The sequence below is a fragment of the Argiope bruennichi genome, chromosome 2 (assembly GCF_947563725.1).
Source record: "Argiope bruennichi chromosome 2, qqArgBrue1.1, whole genome shotgun sequence".
NCBI lineage: Eukaryota > Metazoa > Arthropoda > Arachnida > Araneae > Araneidae > Argiope > Argiope bruennichi.
The window spans coordinates 80547949-80558605 of NC_079152.1; the positions used below are offsets into that span (position 1 = coordinate 80547949).

A 10657-nucleotide genomic window follows, 5' to 3' on the forward strand; every position below is an offset into this window, starting at 1 on the left:
TTCGGTCACAAGGTTGTTCGTCGGAGATAATCATTACATTCAATTTTATTTAAATATTTTAAATATAAGTTCATGCCGTTTATTTCCTCTAATTGTCAGGCATTAAGGCCTTATTATTTCAATACAAAGCATACAAATGTCTTACATGTGTACTTTGTACTGCTTATTTTCTTATCTTTCATTATGTTCATTTCAATCTTTCTGGTGGAGACCAGTTCCTTGACACCACAGCGCTATTAAAAGAGTAAATTTTCAGTTTATCTATTTCTTCTCGTGGTTTTGTAACCATTTTTCTATTTGTCTTCAGTTCTTCACTTATCCTGTTCATTTCTGTTTTTAACCTCACATATATTGAACAGAAATCTTCTTCTTTAACTTTCAACTGGGGGGAAAAATCAGATAATTAAATATATGATGAAACAATAAAAATTAGTTAAACTCCTGGGCAACAACGTATTTATTGTAGGAAATTAAGTAAAGAATAATTTTTAAAAACTGCCAAAATTCAGGAAAAATTTGCGCTACTATTAAAATGATATTTTTAGAAACATTATTAATTATTTACAAAAAAATTAAATTAACATTCTAATTCAAATTTTAAAGAAAACACTCTGAAGTGAATATGCTACTCCGAGACATACATATGCCACATTTGGTAGCTATAAATCAAGAAGTTTGGTTCATAGAGTGTCAATACATATATTCATCTTTTTTGTTAGTATTGATAAAGATTTCAAAATAAAACTGATGAGAGGAGTACATTCGTTTTTTCCAAAAATATATGTATGTCATTTTTGTTATCTCTTAGTCAAACCATCAGCCCAGTTGAGCATGATTACATAGAGGCAATCATTCAGCTTTATTATTAGGAAAGAAATTTACACCAAATTTAATGGGAGCTTTAATATGAGCACTCAAATGGATTAATAAAAGTTGAAAAAGATTAAAAATAAGATTTAAAGTGATGATTTCATAATTTTCTGCGAATTGGATCTCATTTCACACAAAAAAATTGATTTGCTGTAATAAAATAAAACGACAAATTTTATTAATTAATATGCTGTAGTTGTGAATCAAAATTTTATTGTACACTATATCTTACGGAATTGCACCTTTGAAACTATTTATTGTGAAAAAAATACAAAAACAAAAAACTTTTAAAAATCATGACACTCCACTTACCAATCAATACGGATAGAATCCCGTTATAATAATCTGGTAACAATATGAGATTCTCAAAAATTTACTGCCAAAGTCCTATTAGATTTTGTATTTCTTAAAATAAAGGTAATAATCAATTGCACAAACAAGTAAAACAAGACATTCAACCATATTTTTATAATATTCTCATGATACTAAACTTTATAAAAATTGCTCGTTATAAAATACTCTACATGCTTAAATATAAAAAATATATAACATTCTAGAAATTTATCACATTATAAAAATATATAACATTCTAGAAATTTATCACATTATAAAAATATATAACATTCTAGAAATTTATCTCTTTTTAACTTTGAAAAGGAAGATAACCTTATTTCAAAACATGCAAAAACATGAGTAATGATATATAAATTTACAACTTTTAGATTTAACTATTTTCATGCATGAAACTTTCGACATTCGTACTATTTTTTTTTCTTTTCACAATTACAACTAGGAATTTTCGGCTTTACTCACTGTTCAATCAATAGACTTGACCATTATATAGACAACAAGAGATCGATTAAAAATAAAATTCAGTTTTCTAATCAAATTTATAAAATAAGTCGTCAAGAAAAAAAGACTTTAAAACTTATCTCTTTAAACAATATTAACAATTTACATGCATTGAAAAAATATTTAAAGAATTACCTCTCCGCATTTAGGAATTAACGTTTTATTAATTTACATAGTATGATTATCACGTAAATGAAATGAACATGAGAATTAAAATTTTAAATATATATTATTATAAATTTAAACAATTTCTCCTGGGCATTTTTTTGTTAAATTTCTACCAGAACATTTCAAATAACGTTTAAAGATTTCAGTTAACATATCCGACAAAGTAAGTTATCCCTAGGAATGGCCGGATAAGATTCATCTACTATCCACTCATGAACACCAGCTGGTTCTGATCGTTTACAAGACTAAAAACGACTTTGAGGAAATTAAAAAATATGTGAAACATAAAAAAAGATAATTTACTAAATCGATTTATTATAGAGTGTAATTTCCAATCAAATACAATAAAATGGTGTGATTTTTTATAGATGTTTTCTCAAACTTGATTAGTTTTTATTACATTAGTAAATATTTTTAAAATCATTTCAAGTATATATAGTAGTGCACAATGTAGCTTCGAGACACTTGGATTATCTGATTATATCCAGCGATTCAACCATGAAAGCTACATTCCTTTTTGTTCTTTTGGTTGCCCTGATGGCCATGGGTAAGTTAAATATTTCGCTTAAGTACCATCTTTTTAAAAAAATATATACTTTAATCTAGTTAATCAAATCCTTTAAAAATCTTGGTAATAGCAATGTCTTAGTAAAGGTAATAGCTTGGTAAAGGAATGTCAAAAAATTATTAAAATACTACCATTCATTATAATATACCATGTGTATATTATAATGTAATATACCATGTGTATATTATAATGAAAAGTGCCAGTTTTTTAAATTTCAGGAAACCAAAAGCAAAATAAAACTCATAAAATTGCTTGATGAAAGTCTTTAAAATTGAAAAGAAAACTAGCGATGATTTATCCATAAGTTGTATTTAACACTTATGGATATAAATATATATCTTCTGAATATAAAATCTTCTTAAGAGCATATTTTCATTGATATTCTGAATAAATATATCAGAAACTTTTAATATAAATGACAATAGACTTTCTTGACAAAGCATTATATTTAGAACAAACATCCGCGTTTCGTTTATTTTTTATTTTTAAAGTCAATTCATAGATTTATTTCCAAAAAGATTTAATTGTTCTGCGATGAAATGGTTTTTCAAGTAGAAAATGATATACATTTTTATAAAAAAAAAATCGAAAACTGAAATCCCTTATGTTTGTTCAGCTTTCATCAGCGAGTATTTCAGACGTCCCCACCAGCTGCGCCATCCCAAAATTGGAAAGGTGCTGAGTCCTTAGCTTTTATAAACCTGTGCAGAAAGCGCAAAATAGAGCATCATTTTGAACATTAATACATTACAGAGAGGCATTCTATGAAACATATCTTAGTAATATGGATTTTTATAATACTGAATTAAGTTATTACTCAATGAGCTCTTAATAATTTTATTGTTTAAGGAAGTTTGTTATAAGCAGTTTTTTTAACTCTTAATAAACTAACTTATTTATTTAATGAACTTTTAATAAGTTTGTTGCTTCTGCAATTTAATTGGATGACAATAGTTGTTTAGAAATGAGTTTCTACCATTGACTGTTCGTGCATTATTTCAATTGTTTATAATGTGCTGTGATTGTGATATTAAATTCTGATACATATGAATAATTTAATTTTACTTTATGTTCATCATTGATTTAATAAGTTGAAGTAAAGAATGACTAATGAATATTAATTAAAATTAGGATTTTGTATATAATCAGAACTATCTCTTATGCTATATGTAAATAGATTTAACTTTAACAAAGAGTTTCTCCCTCCACATAAATAACTTCCGAAAATTATTTTAATTTCATTAATGTACATGTACATATTTTTAAGCTTTATGAAACTATTTTATGAGAAAAATCTAAATTAACTCCTTACCTTTATCACATATAGCGATGGCTGCAGTTCACCGTAAGTAAAACTGTTTATGTTTAAATTATAATAGGTTTCAGTAAATAAAAGCATTACTTATTTTCATTTTCAATCGAATAGAGTAACGTTGTAAAATGGATATATATATAATTTAAAATTCTCGTTTCTCATTTATGTTTTATCTTCTAACTATTTCTCTCTTGAAATGTTTCAAGATGTTGAATGAATTGGAACGTTTGAAAAGGAAAATAAAAAGAACAAATATTAAATAAAAGTCATTACAAGTAGATCACACAAGTCACAAGTAGATCACTATAAAAAATTTAATAAATTGATTTTAGAACTCAATATGTTTTATTGCTTAGAAATATATTTCATTGTTAAATCTCCTAATCGTAACATGCAGTATTTTGAATCATCATTATTATTATTAAAAAGATATAGAAGTTTTCAAATAATCAAATTAAATGGAAAGAGGGTCTTAAACAATATTTACAAGAAGATATTTGAAAAAACATCTACACCCTTTTAAGAAAGTGTTTAGTTAAAAAATTTTAAAAATTTAGCAATTAAAAAACATTTTGCAAGATCCAATAAAATTAAATATAGAAAGTAATATTCTAACAATTTCTCTATCATATTTTAATAAAATAGAACACTTTTCACTTCTTGTCATGCATAGTATTTGAATGTTTTCAATGGTATTGAAATGACATTTATACTTTTTTAGATTACAAAAGTAAGTATGTCGTTTTGAATCATTTAAAAAACTAGCGTACAAAAACGCCTTATCAGTGAATTTCATAGAAATATTCATAGCTGGTGTAATATGTATCAAACAATGGCCTTATATATTTCCTAAAATAAATTTTCTAGCTTTAAAATAAAATAGTCTTTAGATCATTTCAAAATTCCGTTGGAATTTAAAAAAAAAAAAAAACATCTATTTATTCTTGAATATCAATCACTCTTTATTAATCTGTATTTCATGATAGAATAATTGTATCCATAAGCATGACAGCCCAACCAAAAAGATATTTAATACGTAAGAATCAATTGATTAAATCTCCTTACATACTTTCTCTTTATACCGTCATAACATTGCAAATGAAATTATTAAAATTAAAATCATGTATAAAAAAAATATTTATCTGGTCATAACTTTCCATCCCAGGGTTTTTAAATTAATGTTCACTTTCATATTCTTAAAAAGAATTAATTTTTATGAAAAGTCTTTTTTTAGTACTTGCAGCAGAGTTTGCAGTTCTAAAAAGAAATGATATATATATATATATATAAAAAGAACTTAGATAAAATATCTAAAAGATATTTTATCTAATTATTAATTAGATAAAATATTATCTATTACTATCTATTAGATAAAGAACTTTATAGATAAAATATCTATAAAAAGAAACTTAGGAAATTCCTTTGTGCTATTCGTTTTGTTATGATATTTGTACAAGATATAATAGCCATTTTCTGATGGAATCATTTACAAATCTTTGAGTTATTGTTTTTAATTTGAAATTCCGTATTTTGTCATAATGTTAAAGGAAAGAATTTTCTATGAGTATGAATGAACTTTAAACATCTTATTAATCAAGTATATTAATAAGTTCGTTTTAACTTGCAGTTCCTAGCAGTAAGTAGAATGTCCTTTTCTTTTGTACTTGCTTTATTTTTAGGACGAATTCAAATCGCTGCTTTAATTTTAATCAATTGTTCAAACGCAACTTCTTGTAATATAATAGGGAATAATTGTAGTAAATAATTAATCACCTAATTGTAGTAAATAATTAATCAACTAATTGTAGTAAATAATTAATCAACTAATTGTAGTAAATAATTAACTAACTAATTGTAGTAAATAATTAATCAACTAATTGTAGTAAATAATTAATCATACAGATGAGAATCCTATTTTGTATAGCTTGAAGGAACTTCAAAATTATTTAGATGTGCACATTTATATTCAATATTAATATATTTCTAAAACACTAAAAGGAAAGTTTTTTTATACTTTGTAAGTCTTAGTCTTTGCTTTAAAGTATTTCAATATACATATGAAATACGACTAAAGTGCATAAGTGTGATATTTTAGATAGGAAAATATAAAACCAGGATTGTAACAAGACGACTTCTTTTATAACTGTCGCATCTCTATACACAGATATTTGAACCAAGAACACATATTTTCAATTAACTAAAACTTGCCCTTCTGAAATATCTTTCTATTTGAAAATAATGTGGCATGAATATCAGGAATGATTTTTCATCGTTATAAAAAAATAAATGACATTTTTTTTAATTAAGACTGCACCGGTGATTTTAAAAAAATTATAATATTTAAATCTGCTAATAAATAGGATGTATAAAAATGTAATTTCCTTGAACGAACATTACAGATTTTTACAATTGTATTTATTTTTTTTAATTTTAGTTTAAATTAAATCACGACATTAGATAGCCAATTTTTTGTTCCGTTCATTTTGGTCCGTGAAAAATTTATTTAAGGCATTGTCTTTTAGCATGCGTTAAATATATGTAGTTAAAATTTCATCACAAGTGTCCTTGCATTTTTCCTAAGTCAGCTAATAAGAAAAATAATTTAGAATCTGAAAGAAAAATCATTTAGAAAATCTGAAATTAATTGAAAATCTGTCATTGCCTTTTTAGGTCATCATCATGACGAGCACCATGGTGGTGGAAGTGGAAGTAAGTAACATATCTGCGTTTCCTCATGAAATTGAGATATATGCCTAACATACAAAATTATTATCTATATTACCTGTCATATGAATGTAAATTTAAATATTATGAGAAGCAAATCATCTCACAGATTTTTCCATTCAAAATCATACTTCATTCATTCTTATAGTAACAGTATGATTAGCTTTATTTATACTTTATAATCAAAATCTTATTTCAATAAAGTGTATAATAAGTTTAACTTTATTTTACACCTAAATTTAAAATAATTATAAAACATAGCATCCGAAGTAAACTACTGTCGTACTGTCGCTATCAGCACATAGAATACGGAGAATCTAAATCTTCTGTTTGTGGAATATCTTTATATTGTTACTTTTTATTCGATCGAAGTCAGAAGAAAATACTATCCAAACTAGCACGCCTAGTAAGTAAATAATTAGCAATAGCTCATTGCAATGATATTATCAAATTACAGTTTCACTCAATGACTGACTAATCCTGGGGATCTGTTTATTTTTTTAGCCTCAAATTTTTTATAGAACTATTTTGGAAATTAATGAAATCCATGTGTTTTTAAATAATTCAGAAATTGCATGCCATCAATTAGCAACAAATATATTGCCTATCTTTTCTTCCAAAAAATGTTTACACTTTAGAACATCTTTTTGAATTATACCACTTCATTTAAAAACAAACAATATCTTGTTCTCAAAATTGTATTTGGGCAAGATAATGATGTCTTTGGAACTATGAAAAAACTAATCCTGTTTAAAATAGTTTGTTTTTAACAACATTCCTTAAATCCTTTCGTGCAAAATTGGCTTTTTAAATAATTTTTGCTACAAATGTTAAGGATTTTATAGGATGAACATCCTTTTTTCACGCAACGCGATATTTCTAATCTTTTTCTACAGGCATGTAGTTGAACACCTTATTGTTAATTCTTACAAAAGATCATAAAATAACGTTTCCTCTGTTGATCGACATCCTCTGACATCCAAAATTTCTTTTTTATAATATTTATTATTACTATTAATGATTAGATTGATGATGGAAACTGTTATTAAAATATATTGCATAGTTTGCATAGTTTTGGAATTTTTTTGTATCCCTGATTATTGCAGTCTAATTGTAGAAACACTTTCTAAAATTTTCCCTTATTACACAAAATATTAAATTTTTTTCAGAAGGTATCAATTTTGCAATTGCTTATTATATGCAAAAATTTTGAGCAAAGCAAATACTACGATATTATTTTCATTGATTCATTTCTTGCTTTGAAACAATTAAAATTATTGTTGTAACTGCCTTTCAATGACTCCTCAATGCAAAAATGTACCATTTATTTCTCAAATTAAAAAAAAAAAATATCAGAAAAAAAATCGTTTTGGAAAGAAGGTTAAAATTCAGGCTCGATGACTTGGTGGATAATGCTTTTTAAATAACATAATATAAATTACTATATTAATTATTACTATTCGACACACTAGAAACAGATAAGTTTAACGCAGAACAGGGACTCAACGTCAATAACTATTATTTTAATTATTGTAACAATTTTTTTTTAAATCTGATTTAGCTTTGTTATTATTTTTATTTATTTTAGCCTTCAATAAATCTTGATCGGTTTTAAAAGAATATATTTAAGGTATTAATCAAACATGCCTCCATGGATCCCAGAATCAGTTTTGTGTACATTAGTTACTTTTTCTAACGATGGCAATAAAAATATTACCTCATAATTGATTTGTAATCGTTTTCTTTCCATATCGTATCTTTTATCATAATTACAAGACTTCTGTGGTAGCATTTCTGTCAGTTGCAAAATGAAATAGAGGATAAAAAGAAATCATGCAGTTTGGTACCGACGGAACCTGTAATCAACGAATTAAATCAAAAATCAATCAGATGGCTTTACCAATCAAGATATATTTATTGACCAAACTGAAAAGTGGCAGAAAGAATAGTTTACGTGTATTACTCCTGGGGAAGAAAATCATTCTATTCGTTGCTTCAATAAAGGCAACGCGACGGTACAAGAAAATGGCCGGAAACTTTGAGGAAAAAGCAAGACAACGGGCAATGTCTGGAAAGGAAATTTGAGATTGAAGAGGTAAGGGACGCTCGAGGATAGAACCTGGGACCTTTTGGTTAGCAGTCCAGTAACTATCCGATTATGCCAAAACAGCTGTTCGGGTAGAAGCGCTGTTACTGGCTTATATGCAATTCACCACAAGATCATGTGAGCTGGGACATTAAGCCCTTTATGGGAAGAAGTTAAAGAGCAAGAGAGACTTTGAAGAAGGGAAACATATGATTCTAGATAGTTAGCAAGAAGCTGTTCTAGAACAAATGTAGAAGATGGTTACTAATTATTGTGAAATAAGATATATTCAATGATTACAAAATAAGTATAAGCAAGTGTTATAAATGATTTTGAAATAAGGTATTTGTATAGAAAACATATTTTCATAAAACTCTGCGAAATGATATCTAATATTTTAATTTCATAGTTAACTTAGAAAACACAATAAAATTTTTAATTTCAATTTTATAATTTCATTAGGAAATATAAAATCCTTTTAATAAACTAAATTTATAAGCACCAAAAGACTTTTGCTTCACTCACATTTATAATCCTTTTCATTTCTTAGGTATCTTCGACAAAGCTGCCAGCTTTGCTAACGGCATCTTGTAATGAATTCTCTGTGAAGGATTCTGCATTTAAATGGTTAGGTGAAGAAAATATCTCTTTGAAATAAAATTTTTTTCTCCATGCAATCTTTTGTTCTTTTATGTTTGAGTTTGCAAATGAGTTGAGTATTTGCAAGCAGATACATTCGAATTTGATCTAGATTTAATGATTTGTCACTTATTCTTTCAATACATCACAAAAACTGATAGAGAGTTTTAGTCGGAAAGTCTTTGGTTCAAATTCTTCAAATAAATTTTAATCACACGAAATTATAATTCTTCAATATATTTAATTTTTTGCTTGTCTCAAAGTACCCGGAGAAATGTCTTTTCTTCTATGTATCAGTTATACGAAATGGTAGATGAACAAAGTTATAAATCACTGTTCGTAAAACCACATTTCAGGTATATGCCATTCTTATTTAAAATTAACACTTATTGTACTTAAATAAATTTGCTCAATGGAAAAACTATAATACCTTATAAACTATTTCTTTACTGATTTTGTTTTCAGATATAAGTAAAAACTCAGAATCAAGAGAAAGTATATAACTGAGAGTATTATAAATGAGAAGAATATTTCTGATGAATCTCTAATAAAATTAACTCTAGGATACTTAAATAAATTTGTTCTTCTGAGAAAAAAATCAGGATTTAATAATTATTTATTTCCAAGTGTATTTCTTCATTGCTAGATGAAAACCAAGGTGTGTTTTTTTTAATTTATTTATTTTTCTTGAATGCTTTATCTTTATTTCTGTCAGAAAAAGAATAAATTTTCCATTTTAATGAAAAATTAATACATATTTTAAAAAATTAGGGCTACAAAGCCCCCGCATATATTGAAGCTGATAAACAATACAAGCGTTTTCACCGACATTTTACAATCTGTGATTTTCATTTTTCTTTCAAATCTTACATTCAATGAAAAACAAGATTCTATAATTTCATGAAGTTTTTAAATGGTTCGTCTTGCCGAAATTTATAATTTCTTAGTTAAAACATTTGTTACTGCAATTGTTAAAACTTACTGTTATGCTTCTTTACTTTTACTTTTTAATTGTTTGTTTAACTTTCTTTCTTTTTGCTCGTGTTATCTCAGCTGTACATTTAGACTAATTAGTTACGTTCTCTTTTTGGCTAAACTCTTTTATTATTTAATCCTTCACTTTAATCCTTCACTATCAATCCTTCACTTTTCTGCTCAATGAGAAAAAAAATGAAAGAAATTAGGAGAGATTTCGCTTTTTTTAAAAAGTGGATGTGGATTCATTCTGCTGAACACTATTGTATTCTCAATAAAATTGCATCGTTCTTTGCCCGTACTGAGTTCAGCTGTCATAAATTGATTAACATTATATGAATTGCTTCAAAAAGCTGTTCTAAAAAGGAAATATACAGTGGTAAGGTCACCACAAGTAGAAGGTATCATAGTGACAAAAAGTTACTGCGTTTATATCAGTTTTTGAAGTGAAATATCATAA

The 10657-nt window shown here is 26.2% G+C and overlaps 1 long non-coding RNA gene across 1 annotated transcript; it reads left to right on the forward strand.

Moving 5' to 3' along the window:
• Nucleotides 1–6438: 6438 nt before the first annotated feature.
• LOC129954469 (uncharacterized) lies at nucleotides 6439–9260 on the forward strand. The gene is made up of 2 exons (XR_008782678.1): nucleotides 6439–6482; nucleotides 9134–9260. It is a non-coding gene; the product is annotated as an uncharacterized LOC129954469 (long non-coding RNA).
• The last annotated feature ends 1397 nt before the right edge of the window (nucleotides 9261–10657 follow it).